Source organism: Lathyrus oleraceus, chromosome 4 (assembly GCF_024323335.1).
Source record: "Lathyrus oleraceus cultivar Zhongwan6 chromosome 4, CAAS_Psat_ZW6_1.0, whole genome shotgun sequence".
Lineage (NCBI taxonomy): Eukaryota > Viridiplantae > Streptophyta > Magnoliopsida > Fabales > Fabaceae > Lathyrus > Lathyrus oleraceus.
In genome coordinates, this window is record NC_066582.1 from 60,163,492 (window position 1) to 60,180,039 (window position 16,548).

Below are 16,548 nucleotides of genomic sequence, written 5' to 3' on the forward strand. Positions count from 1 at the left end.
TGCAACTCTGGCCGGAAACAGTGAGGTTCACCGGAGAAGACGGTGGTTTCCACCACCTTCCCCACGTGGATGAGTTCCTGGCCCTTGGATCCATTGCTTCAGATCTAATCTTGGCTCTTGGTTTAATTGACTATTTTAAATGCTTTGTGCTTCGCTGTTGACTGAAGTGTACCATGTGCGCTTCCTGGCTGTTTGATGCGCCACATCAATTAATGAACCAAGATCCAAGCGCTGTGGATTTTTGCTATTTTTAATTTCTGTTTTAATTTTCTTTTATTCCATTTTATTTTAAAAATTCATAACTTCTTTATTTGGAATCACAAAAATATGGGACCAATTGCAAAATTTTTCTCTTGAATTCTAGTTTCTAAAAATGATTTTTAATTATTTTTATGATTCCATTTAATATTTTTTGTGAATTATTTCTTTTCTGGTTATTTTTAATTCATTTAAAATACTTTTTGATATTCAAAAATGCCAAAAATATTTTCTTAACATCTTTGGAGGATGATGGATCTATGAAAAATATTCTCATCAATTTCTTAATTGATTTGAGATTTTAGTCCAATTATGTTATTTTTTCTTCATTTTTTAATTGTTTAAAATTAGTTTCTGTTTTCAAAAAATGATGAAATTTTTTGTCAAACCTTGTTTGACCATGTTAGACTTATGATGATCCAATTGGACTTTTCCAAGTTGATTTGAATTGGATTTGAAGTTTGACCTTTATTTGTTCATTTTATTTCAAGTATTATTCCAAAAAAATCACCAAAAATACTTTTATTGTTTCTTGACTTCTAAACTTCATCTCACTTCTGTTTACCATTGATTGATGATGATTCCATGCATGTTTGATCAATGTGTGTTGGTTATGCTTTTTGAATTTTCAATTATGTACACTCCATTTCCATCTTCTTCTTCTTCTTTTTTCTTTTTGACCAATGAGTTAATGATTGATGGTTAGCCTTGACATATGAGAGGCTTAACCTTCTTTGATCCAAATCAAATTCATCTTGATCAAAGATCAAGTGAATTGCTTTGCATTGAAGATGGGTTGCTTCTTGGTCAAGCAGAAAACCTAAATCCATACAAGGTCATTCTTCTTTTCTTTTGGCATGGCAAGTTGTAGGAGCTTGGCTTACTAGTCATGGTCTCTAACTTGTGTTTATTTGCCTATAGTTTTATTGACCGGCCTCAGATAGGTGTGACTACTACATTAGTCCATTTACAATTGCTTAACATAACGCTAAATTGCCTTATGGCACACTAACACTAACTACTAATTACTAACTTTTAATTCAAGCATTTAATTCTTGCAATTTACTTTAATGCAATTTAATTTCTTTCTCATTAATTCATTTCTCTTTTCCCTTTGCTCACTTGAGCTCATGTTTATGCTTATGCAATTTGCCTTTTGCTCACTTGAGCACATTATTGTGTAGATACTATTGCCTTGTGCTTGTGTTGTTTTTGTTTGTGTGAACCCAATGCAAATGGAGAAAGGACTTAGAATTAGGACCTTACCTATGCTAAATGGAGTTTCAAGAGCAACTAGGCCTCATGTCTTTAGAATGCTAAATATGTTGAAGAGCAACTAGGCCTCATGCCTTTAGAATGCTTAATCTTGAAAGATGAATTGAAAGGACTCCTAATTCTAAACTCACTCTTGTCCATTCTTTTTATTGCCTTGTGGAACTTTTTGATTTGTGTGTTCTTGTGATAGAGATACCAAACTTGAGCTACTTAGAAGGACCATTGTCATGAGCATCCAAAAATGAGAGAGACAAGTCCAAATTGGAAGATCCTAGGAGCTTGATTGATTACTTGCTTGATTGCTTGAGTTAATTGCTTACTACTTGCTAAATCCAAAGGAAAGGAGCAACTTGGATCATCTTTATAATCTCAAGAAGGGAACTCCAAGTGATTTTATTTCTCTTCCCTCATCTTTGCATGTTTAGTACCTAGCCCTTCTCTTCTTCTCTCCACTCTAACCCAAGCCAAACTTTTGGTGCAAACATTAACATTGTTTTCAAAAATTAGAAACCTAGGCACTATGCCTTTGATTTTTTTCAAACTCTTTTCATAACACTTATTTTGAATTGAATCTTAAGTCAACTTTGACTTTATTTTGTGAATACTTTTCATTTGTAAATACAACTCACTCAATTGTTTTTGTGGTTCCAATGGCCACCTTTGCCAAAGCTTTTCACAAACATTAGCTATTAGGTATGAGTTATCATAGTGGTTGATATAATACTCACCTGTATCCTTAGTGTTGGACTATAAGTCTTCCATACTTATTATAGGGTGGATCCCTCACTAGTATGTTGGAGCTCTCCTCACATGGTGGATTTGTGGTTTAGGTTGAGTTTTCTGCCTTTCATAACAAAAGACCTTAAGGCTTTTGACCAATCAATTTACCAATTTATTTTGAGATTTTTACCCCGAACTACGAGGTTTTGATCCTACCTTTGTGATGGTACGTAGGCAATGGGTTTATCCATTCAAACACAAAATTGTAAATAACTTGTATATTCTTTTCTCATCTCCCCAATCATGTTTGCACAAATATTTTCACAAATGCTAACCTACCATACAACATTTGTAAAAAGGGATCCCTTAGAGTACTAAGGATATTTTGGGTGCTTAAAACCTTCCCATTGCCTAACCAACCCCCTTACCCAGATCTCTGACATTTTTATTAGTTTTTGATTTGATAAAACTTCTCGGTTTTTATTCGCTTTCTAACCTTTCCTTTGGATAAATAGAAGTGCGGTGGCGACTCGAATTATATGATTTACTTTTGATTTAGTCAATAAATCTAAAGGTAACGAATACCCTGCTACAGAAAAGTGGCGACTCTGTTGGGGAGGATTTGCCTAGTGGGTTTTGCCTACTTTTTACCTTTGTTGTATTGTATGTTTATATTATTTGTGACATATTTTTGTGCAAATTTGGGATGACTGTATTGTTTGTAATGTATGAATTGATTGATATATCAATTGCTTGTGTGCTTGGTGGTCTCTTGTGAGATGAGTTCTATACCCGAACTCGAGTGCACTTATGATAGGAGAATGACACAGTCTTGTTGACTTGTGTGGAGTTATTCCTTAGCACGTTGACTTGCAAGCCCATTCACTTGGTGGAGGTTATGTTGGGACCAATAATGTCACACGAGTAGTCGTGGTTAGGCATTACTCTTTCCAATATATGCCTTAGAAGCCAAGGACCTTAGTTTACCTAGCCCATCTTGGCCTATTTTTAGGACGTAGTGAAAAGGTCGTTCAAGTGTAAGATTTGATACGATTGTTACACGATTCTACACTCATAAGAGTCTCTCTTGAGAATATTTTTGGAATACGAGTAGTCGTTTATCCGATAATATCCGAAAGATGGGGTGATGACTATGGGAACCTCTTGTAGAACATGATTGTCAGGTTTAACCATAGTACACTCCCTTTGGGTGGTTCTTAACCGAGACTCCATGCTCGTGACTTGCAACAAACCCTTGATTCGCGGTTGATCCGTTTTTGTGTATCCTTAATATCAATGGAACTTGGGTGTTGATAAGGTGTAAACCATAATCCACCAAAATGGATGATTGATATTAAGGATGACTTGATCCATCCCGTGACCTTTATATGGTGTGATTTGCTTGATCCTTGAGTGTGATTGTTGCATACATGCATTCATGCATTCATATACATCCATATCATCAACAATGAGAAAATTTTCAAGGAACTTAAGAGGTCTATTTGCAAATTTTCAGACATGGATAAGCAAATAAGGAATACGAAGAAGTACAGTTTCAGACAACCCGACTTGAAAGAGTTAAGGAGTTTGACATCCTATGTATTGGATCCCTTGGAGTTCAAAGCTCTCCATGGGAAGCTTCTGTCTATTCTTGCTACTCAGGTGGATGAAGGTTTGATGAGTGTGTTGGTGTAGTTCTATGATCCCTTGTACCGTTGCTTCACTTTTCCGGATTTCCAGCTTTTGCCTACGCTTGGGGAGTATGCCTATCTTGTGGGTATACCTATCCTAGATCAGTTGCCGTTCAGTGGCTTGGAGAGAGTTCCTTCTTCCCAAGAGATTGCTGATCTGTTGCATATAGATGAATCTCTGGTTGGTGCTCATATGACTACTAAAGGTGGAATTCAAGGTCTCCTTTATGAGTTCCTCATTGATCAAGCTACTTTGTATGGGAAGGCCATGAGTGGGGACGCCTTTGAGGCCATATTTGTACTTCTCATCTATGGGCTAGTGTTATTCCCCAACATCGACAAGTTTGCGGATGTGAACGCTATTAGGATTTTCTCTACTCTTAATCTCGTTCCGTCTCTGTTGGGTGACACTTACTTTTATTTGCATATAAGAAATGCAAAGGGTGGTGGTACCATTGTGTGCTGTTTGCCTCTGCTGTACAAGTGGTTTATTTCGCACTTGTCGCAGACGGTCGCCTTCAAGGAGAACAAAGGATGTCTACGGTGGTCCACGAGGCTTATGTCTCTCACTAATGATGATATCTTTTGGTACAATCGTGTATATGATGGTGTGCAGATTGTTGACTCTTGTGGTGAATTCTCCAATGTGCCTCTTCTTGGTACATGTGGTGGAATTAACTACAACCATGTTTTGGCACGTCGTCAGCTTGGGTTCCCCTTAAAGGATAAACCTAATAACATTTTGTTAGAAGGTGTGTTCTTTCAAGAGGGTAAAGATCCCAAAAACTTGAAGGGCAGGATGGTCCGCGCTTGGCGCAAGATTCATAGGAAGGGAAGGAAAGAGCTTGGTCCGAAGAATTGTATTGCTTTGGAACACTACACCTCGTGGGTGAGGAAGAGAGCTTCAGAGTACCGCATGCCCTATGACTACCCGAGACCTACACCTATGGTTATGGTTGGGCCTTCAACCCTCCCTAACCAAGGAGTATAAGAGTTGAGAGATGAAGACCGTTCGCGTGCTTGGGTCCGTGAGCGAGAGGAGCTACTTCAGCAGCTTAGAGATAAGGATGCGTTGATAGAGTTTCTGGAGCATCAGGTTATCGACGAGCCTGATGATGTGGTTACTTCTCTTCTTCCTTAGTCATCCAGGTTTTGGAAGAGGAAGTATGATCGACTCGCCAAGGAGAAGGCAGATATGGAGGCAGCCTATGAGAGAGAGGTGAAGAGGCTTCGTGCAGCTTACCTTCCGGTCTCGAGAGCTTTGGACGATTGTTTCTAGGGTCCCATAGGATGTTCATTTTCCTTCTCTCTTGTATTGTATTTGGTTACCAAGATTGTACTTCTTTGGTGTAAAATTTTTTCCAGATATTATTGATATGATTATTCCGTATATGTCTAAATGATTAATATTTTCCAGATATTTGCAAATAGAACTCTAAAAGTTCCTCTGATTAAAAATAAATCATATGCACGAGCATTGCATTCATCATATGCATAAGCAGGTTTTGTTCCAGGCTTCTTGATCAGTGGTCTAACTCCGTGTTCTTCATTTATTTTGAAGACAAGCTGACGCACCGGTACTATACCAGAGCCAACTCATCAAAGCTAATGGATCACCTCGAGCAAGAGAACAAAGAACTCAAGGAGGAAGTGGCAAGATTGACTGCCTTGATGGAGTCATTCTTGGCCGCCCAAAGCCAGTCTTCTCCAACGCCTTCAACTCCTCCCCAGAGGACGGCCATTTCAGAGGTTGTTGCCTCTACCGTGCCTGCTCAAGTGCTCACTTTGCTCCGTCTGCTATGCCAGTCGGGTTTCCCTGGGGGATGCCCGCTAACTTTGTTCCAGAGGGTCCCGCCCCTACATTTGCTTCTCTGTCGGCATCTAGCCCGGTCCTCGCTGTGCCACCTCCAGTTGTGCACACTTTGCCGAGAGTTGATGACACCATTTATCACTCTGAGCCGTCTGAGGGCTCAGATGTGTACGAGAAAATGGACACTATGAATGATCAATTCCTTGAGTTGCGCAAGGAACTTAAAAATCTCAGAGGGAAGGACCTCTTCGGCAAATCTGCTGCTGAGCTGTGCCTCGTGCCAAATGTCAAGATCCCTATCAAATTCAAAGTGCCTGACTTTGAAAAGTACAAGGGGAATACTTGCCCGCTCAGCCATCTTGTGATGTACGCACGCAAGATGTCAACTTAGACTGACAACGACCAACTCCTCATCCACTACTTCCAGGACAGCCTGTCCGGTGCCGCTTTGAGATGGTATATGGGCTTGGATAGTGTGAATATTCGCTCCTTCAACGACCTTGGCGAAGCTTTCGTCAAGCAGTACAAGTACAACGTTGATATGGCTCCCGATAGGGACCAATTGAGGGCTATGTCCCAGAAGGAGAAAAAAACATTCAAGGAGTACGCCCAGAGGGGACGTGAATTGACTGCACATATTATGCCCCCGCTCGAAGAGAAAGAAATGACGAAGATCTTTCTCAAGACTTTAAGCTCTTTCTACTACGAGCGGATGATCACTAGTGCTCCCAGTGATTTCACCGAGATGGTGAACATGGGGATGCGACTAGAAGAAGGAGTTAGGGAAGGGCGCTTGACCAGAGAAGAAGGCTCTTCTGCCAAACGTTATGGGGTGTTTGCCAAGAAGAAAGATGAAGAGACACATGTTGTATCCTCCCATGTTAAACAAAGAAGACCCTATGTGAAGAGGAAGACTGTGCGTCCGACCAATAACTAGCACCAGGTGGCTCATATAACACCTGCATTTAGGGAAAATCAACATTATCAACATCAGAACCAGTAACAGCAACATCAACAGTATCAACAGCAACAACATCATCCGCAACAGCAGGCCTACCAGCCTCGAAACAACAATCAATCCAGCACTAGATATGATAGGAAGAGGGTCACTTTCGATCCAATTCCGATGACTTATGCAGAGCTATATCCTTCATTGATTGAAAGGAAACTGATTACTCCACGTGACCCACCTGCTATACCAACCAACCCTCAGTGGTGGTATAAGCCCGAGCTTCACTGTGTTTATCATTCCGGTGCTCCCGGACATGATGTGAAGAACTGTTACCCTCTCAAGACCAAGGTTCAAGACCTTATTAGAAGCGGTATTTTGTTTTTCGAGGACGTAGGTCCTAATGTCAAGAAGAACCCATTGCCCGAGCATGGGAAATCTGCTGTTAATATGGTTCAGGGTTGTCTTGGCAAATACAAGGTCAAATATGTCAGCCAGATCAAACAATCTTTGGTCGAGATGCATAGACTATTATGTGGATACAATCACTACGAGCATGACCATGACAGCTGCCGTGTATGCACTGTCAATGAGAGAGGATGTCGTCAAATTAGGAAAGACATCCAAACCCTTTCTTCCATATTCCCCACTAAGTTATATCCCCGTGGATGATTATTATTTCTTTTTCCTCCTAAAACATGTATTGGGATGGAATTACTCCCCTGAGCTATATCCTCATTGGGTCGAGTCTTGTTTCATTGTGTCTCTCTAGTTTGTTCCTAGATTGATTTGCTCTTGTTATTTCCCCTGCACTTCCCCGTAGTTTAGATGAATGATTGCTTAGTAACCAATAATTGTCCATCTTTTCCCTGACGGAGTCTGTGGCCTCCTACCCAGTAACCGGTATTTTTAAGTCCTATCTTTGTGGTTTTCTACCCTCATACAGGTAGTTGTAAACCCCATTTTTATCCCCTTGCAGAGATAACCCTTGATTTTGTTCATCCTAACCGATGACGGTTACTCTCTTCTGTGGTTTTCTACCCAGTAACCGGTAGATCTAATCCCCTCCTTGTTGGTTATCTTTATCCAATATTCGGTATTGATATTCCTTCACTTTTTGAGTATATCTCCCAGTAACCGGTGATATATCTCCCGGATCATTGCCTTTGTCTATGTATCCCCAGCGAGTCATCTTTCATTTACCCTTGTTTGGTAATGATTGTTTCTCCCCTTTTGATAGGTCATCATTTTATACCCATTAGTCGGTATCCTGATGTCCTTTCTTTTCGGTCGATTTGTCCTTTATTAACCTAGTAACCGGTTGTGGATAATCGTCCATGCGAGTATGTTATCTACGTTCTGACGGTAATAGATAATATATCTCATGCGCTCTTTGGTCGAAGTCTTTTTTCTTCCCCAATCGAGTAAGATTCGTATTTCCTTATGGAATCGAATGCCCATCCTGTAATCGAGTTTGCTTTTTCAGCCCTCCTTTCGGATGATGATTGTTTTGGAAATATTCCCCAATTTGCGTTTGGTTGGTCACCTATTATATGCCCATTAACCGGTATCCCTGGTGTTCCTTCCTTTCTGCTCCCTATTATGACTTTTTGTCCCCTGTGGAGTCAGATTTTCCTGAGTTGAAATATACCTTTTTAGGTTTTCCTCAGATGTTTTGGATGATTGATATCTCTCACCCTTATACCGGTCTTAGATATTCTTTCTCCCTAGGCGTGTTGTTCTCTCACCCTCATACCGGTGTTTGATCACATGTCCCTTTAAGCTTATTACCCAGTAACTGGTAATACCTCATTTTGTTTCTCCCTCAGCTGAGTCCTTTGTGGACTTTCCCAGCCAGAGTCCCTTAGTGGGATTTCCCCATCCGAGTCCGGATTTTTATCCAAAGTATCCTTTGCGGATAGTTTGCTGTATTGGCATATTCCCCAATACATGCATCTTTACGTCAGCTCGAGTCTTTCCATTGATTTATTTTCATGGAATCCCTTCGTGTCTCTCAGCAAGTTTTAAGTCGTGACCTGCTCAAGCATTGTATCTCCCTTTATTCCCAGTAAAGTTCCCGGAGTCTCTGTCCCATTTATGAGTGTATTACTCATATGGATTTTCAGTTTCTCCTGATTTCTTTTCCTTTGTGGACATATATCCCCACCGAGTATTAACTTTTGCATACATACATCTGCATCATGAGGTCTCTTAGGGACCAAAATTCGTCTCTTTGTTATTATTTAAGCCCATTCTACCTCGTCGAGACAAAGATTTTAACCTTCATATCTCCGGTTAGAATGACCTTAAATAGGGGCATCTGTAAGACCCTAATTTTGACCCTAAGATCCCTCATGGCATCATATCATTGCATATTGCATTTGCCTCAAGGATCATAGCATCTTGGCTACTTAACCCTAGGATGGGACTTGTTGAATTGGTTTGAGACCACCAAGCATGCTTGAATTGTATATTATTGCTTTTCTAATTTTTGTTTACTAACCAAAAGCACAAAAATATGTCACTAACTTTGTTTTGTAGCTTGAGCAATCCTAAGATCCAAGGCTCCTAGGCCCATTGGAATGGCCAGATGAAGTGGAAAGCAAGCACGACAATGGTTCACAAGGCTCTCAATTATCATATATGCCTCCCAAGTATCTCAATTTGTCAATTTGATCAAGATAAACCAAAGAGCTTGAGGCTTGTTTCCCAAGGAAACCCTAATTCATCTGTGCATTGACTGTGCCTTGCTCATGAAGCAACCTCAACCCATGATCAAATATAATCAAGGGAAGTTCTTTAATTCATAATTTCATGCATATTTGAGCTTATTTGAGTGTCCTCAATCATCAATTTATCAAGATTTGAAGTTTGGACTTGAAAAGTTGATCAGTCAATTCATCTGACCATTTTGAAATCCACTGAGACCTAACTTTTGATGTGTTTGTCAAATGAAGATGACCTAAAGAGAAAGAATTGTTCTTAAGAACCATATGAACAACTTTCATGTTCATTAAAAATTTATTTGAAGCTTGGAAGGTCATCATCCATTTCAAAACATTATAGGTCATTTTGATTGAAACCCTAATTATGGGTCAACTTCCCAAGGACCTAACTCACTCATTTTTCATGATTTTGAGGTGGGAGCAAATTTATTGGAAAGTTTAAGATGTTTACTTCATTTGTTATGTTGAAAAAATTTTCATAATCCTAAAATAAGTACATTTGATAATACAAAACATTATAGGTCACTTTGGACCAAAGTCATTGAAATGTGAAAAAGTCCAACTTCAAGTGCCCACAACATTCTCATAAAAAATCCAAATTATGCACAATTTAAGTCCAAATTGATTGTCTTGAAAAGATATACAACTTTAATGTTTAAGGTTTTGTCATTTGAGGCTTGCATCATTGAAATATAAGGGCTTGAAGTTGGTCCATTTTGATAAAATTCTCATACACATGTTTTGCACCTTGAACTTTATGATCAGTTTTCATTAATTTCCCAACTCCAAATGGATTTTTGTTCAACATAATAATTGTTCCTCATGTCAAGACCTTTCCAGCCATTACCCACATGACCATGTTTCAGTTTGGCAAAGTGCATTTTCGAAGAGGAGAAGATTTATGTGCATTTATGGAAACTATGTGAGAACTTTGTGCACAAGCCATTTCCATCAGAACTGCACGTCCACATTCATTTTATTGATGATTAGCATGCTAAACCAATTGCATTTGGGCCTCCCATGCGCCTGTACAGGCCCATGCATGGAGGCCCTCGTTTCATGCACACATGAATTTCACCTTGCTTGCATCATGCTTCACTATAAATACAAGTGCTCAGCTTCATCCATGACCAACCTTAAAGCGCCTAATACTCTGCAGAATTGAAATCCCACCCTTCACCTAAAGGAATTTTGCATTTCTTCTTGAATTTTTCAGTTTCAATTTTCAACTTCCTTGGTTGATTATTGAACTCCAATTCCTTAGCCTCACTTCCTTTCCATCTCAAGAAAAAGCTGCACAAGAGAATTGGAGTGGATCAAGTGTTTGAAAGTTGCTCTTCAAAGGTTTTCCCTCAAACTGTTTTGATTCGAAACTCCAAATATATTGATCCCATCTTGTGTTTGTTGGTTCCTCTGAAGTCCTCTCATAAGAGGCCATTGATTGACGTACTTAATTTCATGAATCCATCAAGTTCAGGTTGAACACCATAAACTTCCACCTCAGATTTCTCTTCATATAGTAATCTTGAGAGGAAGTCAATGGCACAGGGGTGATGTACATCACCCCAGCTTTCCAATGATATGAGGATCGTGCATTTTCATTAAGTTTTCGTAACCTGCAAATGTCACCGGAGCTGGCATGCTCGCCGGAGAAGACGGTGGTGTACACCACCGCCCACCATGCCAGATTGAATCTGGACCAATGATTGTTAATTCCAGATCTAATCTATGCCATCCAATGTTATGACCATTTTTAATACATTGTGTTTCGCCTTTGACTCTGGATCACCATGAGCGTGCGCATGAGGACCTTAGGATGTGCCACCTCATTTAATAAGTTTGATCCAACGCGCCAGGCATTTTGCAATTTCTGATTTTCTATTTTATTTTCTTTTATTTCAAAAATTCATATCTCTTTCATTTTAAATCCAAAAAATATGGGACCAATTGCATTATTTCCCTTTTTAATTCTAGTTTCTGAAAATGTTTTTTAATATTTTTTATTTTGCATTTAATATTTTTTGTGAATTTTCTCTTTTCTGGTTATTTTTAATTCATTTTAAATAGTTTCCAATATTCAAAAAATGCAAAAATATTTTCTTAACATCTTTGAATGATGATGAATCTATAAAAAATATTCTCATCAATTTCTTAATTGATTTGAGATTCATTTGAGATTTTAGTTCAATTATGTTATTTTTTATTCATTTTTAATTTTTTAAAAATAGTTTCTGGTTTCCAAAAATGCTGAAATTTTTTGTCAAACTTTGTTTGACCTTGTTGAACTTAGGATGATCCATTTGGACTTTTCCAAGTTGATTTGAAATGGATTTGAAGTTTGACCTTTAATTGTTTATTTTAATTCAAGTATTATTTTAATTCTCAAAAATACCAAAAATATTTTATTTGTTTCTTGACTTCTAAACTTCATCTTGCTTCTGTTTACCATTGATTGATGTTGATCCATTTCATTTTTGATCAATGTCTGTTGGATATTTCATTTGAATTCCATTTATGTACATTTCCATTTCTTCTTCTTCTTCTTTTTTCTTTTTGATCAATGAGTTAAAGATTGGTGGTTAGCCTTGACATATGAGGGGCTTAACCTTCTTTGATTCAAATCTAATTCATCTTGATCAAATATGAAGTGAATGGCTTTGCATTATAGATAGGTTGCTTCTTGGTCAAGCAAAAAACCTAAATCAATACAAGATCATTCTTCTTTTCTTTTGGCATGGCAAGTTGTAGGAGCTTGGCTTACTAGTCATGATCCCTAACTTGTGTTTGTTGCCTATAGTTTTATTGACCGGCCTCAGATAGGTGTGACTACTACATTAGTCTACTTACGATTGCTTAACATAACGCTAAATTTGCCTTATGGCACACTAACACTAACTACTAATGACTAACTTTTAATTCAAGTCATTTAATTCTTGCAATTTACTTTAATGCAATTTATTATTCTTGTACATTATTTCATTTTCTTTTGCCCTTTGCTCACTTGAGCTCATGTTTATGTTAATGCAATTTGCCTTTTGCTCAGTTGAGCACATTATTGTGTATATACTATTGTGCTTGTTTTGTTTTGTTTATGTGAACCCAATGCAAATGGACAAAGGACATAGATTTTAGGACCTTACCTATGCTAATGGAGTCAAAGAGCAACTAGGCCTCATGCCTTTAGAATGCTATAAAAATGTCAAAGAGCAACTAGGCCTCATGCCTTTAGAATGCTTAAATATTGAAGAAGACTTTGAAAGGACCTAATTCTAAACTCCCTCTTGTCCATTCTTTCTATTGCATTGTGGAACTTTTTGATTTGTGTGTTCTTGTGTGCTAGGGATCCCAAACTTGCCAAGAAGAGGAACCATTGTCATGAGCATCCAAAGTGAGAGATACAAAAGCCAATTGGAAGATTCCTAGGAGCTGTAAGACCCTAATTTTGACCATAAGATCCCTCATGGCATCATAACATTGCATTTGCATTTGCCTCAAGGATCATAGCATCTTGGCTCCTTAACCCTAGGGTGGGAACTTTTGTGAGTTGGTTTGAGATCACTAAGCATACTTGAATTGTATATTATTGCTTTTCTTACTTTGTTTACTAACCAAAAGCACATAAATATGTCACTAACATCTTTTGTTTTGTAGCTTGAGCAATCACAAGATCCAAGGCTCCTAGAGGCCCCTATGCTCATTGATATGGCCAGATGAAGATGAAAGCAAACATGAAAATGGTTCCCAAAGCTCTCATTCATCAAATATTCCTCCCAAGTATCTCAATTCATCATTTTGATCAAAGCAAACCAAAGGGCTTAAGGCTTGTTTCCCAAGGAAACCCTAATTCATTTGTTCATCAATTGTGCCTTGCTCATGAAGCAACCTCAACCCATGATCAAATATAATCAAGGTAAGTTCTTTAATTCATCATTTCATGCATATTTGAGCTTATTTAAGTGTCCTCAATCATCAATTCATCAAGATTTGAGGCATGGACTTGAGAAGTTGATCAGTCAATTCATCTAACTATTTTGAAGTACATTGAGACCTAACTTTTAATATGTTTGTCAAATGGAGATGAACCCAAGAGAAACAATGTTCTTAATAACCATATGAACAACTTTCATGTTCACCAAAAATTGATTTGAATCTTAGAAGGTCATCATCCATTTCAAAACATTATAGGTCATTTTGACTGAAACCCTAATTTTGGGTCAACTTCTCAAGAACATAACTCATTCATTTTTCATGATTTTGAGGTGGGATCAAATGAATTGGAAATTTTAAGATGTATAATTCATTTTTTATGTTGGACAATTTTTCATAATCCTAAAATAAATACATGTGATAATGCAAAACGTTATAGGTCACTTTGGACCAAAAGCATTGAAATGTGAAAAAGTCCAACTTCAAGTGCCCATAACTTCCTCATCAAAAATCCAAATGATGCAAAATGTGAGTCCAAATTGATTGTCTTGAAAATATCTACAACTTTGATGTTGAAGGTTTGTCCATTTGGATCTTGCATCATTGAAACAGAAGGGTTTGAAGTTTGGCCATTTTTGAAATTTTCACATGTACATGTTTTGCACCTTAAACTTCATGATCAATTTTCATCAATTTCCCAATTTAAAATGAAGTTTTGGTAAACATGACAATCAATCCTCATGCCAAAAGCTTTCCAACCATTACCCATAAGGCTATGTTTCATTTTTGGAAATGCCATTTTCGAAGAGAAGAACAATGGGGTGCATTTTTGGAAACCATTTGAAAACACATTGCATGAGCTAAATCCATCAGTTCTGCACGTCCAAAATACATTTGCTGATGTTAAGCATTCATTTCCAATTGGAATTGGGTCCTCCATGCGCCTGTACAGGCCCGTGCATGGATGCCCTTTCCATCCATGCACATGCATTGCTCATGTATCCAACTACAATTTGCTATAAATAAGGGCACAAGGCTTCACATTTACACAACCTAAAGACACCTGTTATGCTGCACGAATCCCTCCATAACCACACTCAAAGGAACTCTCTCTTTCTATTCAATTTTTCAGATCTGAATTTCAATTGCCTTGGTTGATTTTCTAGATCTATAGTTCCTAAGCCTTGCTCATCTTCATCACTAGACTACACTACAAGCATTAGCAAAGGAGAATTGTGCTCTCAAGATCCTCATTTCAGAGGTTTACCTCAAAACTTATTTTCTTCGAATCTCCTTGTACATAGCTTATTTCTTGCATTTGCTGGGTTGTCTGAAGTCCTCTCAAAAGAGGCAATTGTTTTGTGCTTTGAATTTTTAAATTCCATCAAGTTTCAGTTGAACACCCCAAATTTCAACCTCTGATTTCTTTCTCCATGGAAGCCTAGAATGGAATTGGTTGGTACAGGGGTGATGTACATCACCCCAGCTTTCATTTGATATATGGATCATGGCATTTGATGAAACTTTGATCTCTGCAATTCTCACCGGCGCCGGAAGTCATGCCGGAGAAGACGGTGGTGTACACCACCGTCTGTTTGCCAGATTAAATCATGGCCACACGATCTCGTTTCCAGATTAGATCTAAACCATTCCATGTCATGACTATTTTAAAGGCCATGTTTTTGCATTGGCTCACGTGTTTGGTAGGCGCGCGTTGTGATCCACATGATGCGCCAACTCAATTAGTGAGCTAAATCCAACGCCTCACGTTTTTTTTTTTGCATTTTCTTATTTCTGATTTGATTTTCCATTTTTATTTCATTTATTCTATTTACTTCAAAAAATCATATCTCACTCATTATTGGTCCAAAAAATGTGAGACCAATTGCATTTTTTCTCTTTTAATTTCTAGCTTCTAAAAATGATTTTTAATTTTTTTTATTTTATCATTTGATATTTTTTAGGATTTTTCTGTTTTTTATGGTTATTTTTAATTCACTTTAAATAGTTTTTGATATTAAAAAAATACAAAAATATTTTCCTAACCTCTTTGAATGATGATGGATCTATGAAAAATATTTTCATCAATTTATTAACTTATTTGAGATTTATTTGAGATTTTAATTCAATTAGGTTATTTTTATGCATTTTTAATTGATTAAAAATAGTTTCTGACTTCTAAAAATGCTGAAATTTTTTGTCAAACTTTGTTTGACCTTGTTGAACTTAGTATAATTCACTTGGACTTTTCAAAGTTGATTTGAAGTGAATTTGAAGTTTGACCTTTAATTGATTATTTTAATTCAAGTATTATTTTAATTTTCAAAAATACCAAAAATATTTTATTTGTTTCTTGACTTCTAAGTTTCATTTTGCTTCTGTTTACCATTGTTTGACCTTGATCTCATCTATATTTGGTCAATGCTTGTTGATTACTTCATTTGATTTCCATTAATGCACTTTATTATTCATCATCTTCTTCTTCTTCTTTTTTCTTTTTTGATCAATGAGTTAAAGATTGGTGGTTAGCCTTGATACATGGGAGGTTTAACCTTCCTTGATTCAAATCTAATTCAACTTGATCATGGATCAAGTGAATGGATTTGCATTAAGGATAGGTTGCTTCCTAATCAAGCAAAGGACCTAAATCAATACAAGATCATTTCTCATCTTCTTTTGGCATGACAAGTTGTAGGAGCTTAATTCACTAATCAAGATCTCTAACTTGTGTTGTTGCCTATATTTTTATTGTCCGGCCTCAAATAGGTGTGACTACTACATTAGTCCACTTACGATTGCTTACCATAGCGCTAAACTGCCTTATGGCACACTAACTCTAACACTAACCATTAACCATTAACATTTAATTCTTGCACTTTACATTTATGCAATTTACTATTCTTGTACATATTATTCATTTGCTTTTGCCCTTTGCTCATTTGAGCACATGTTTATGTTAATGCAATTTGCCTTTTGCTCACTTGAGCACATAATTGAGTATATATTATTGTGCTTGTGTTTTGTGTTGATTGATTGTGAACCAAATGCAAAAAATGGACAAAAAGGACTTAGATTCTAGGACATTCCCTATGCAAAAATGGAGTAAAAAAGAGGCCTAAATGTTGAAGATGGATTAGAAGGACCAAATCTCTAAACTCACTCTTGTCCATTCTTGGTTTACATTATGGAAAT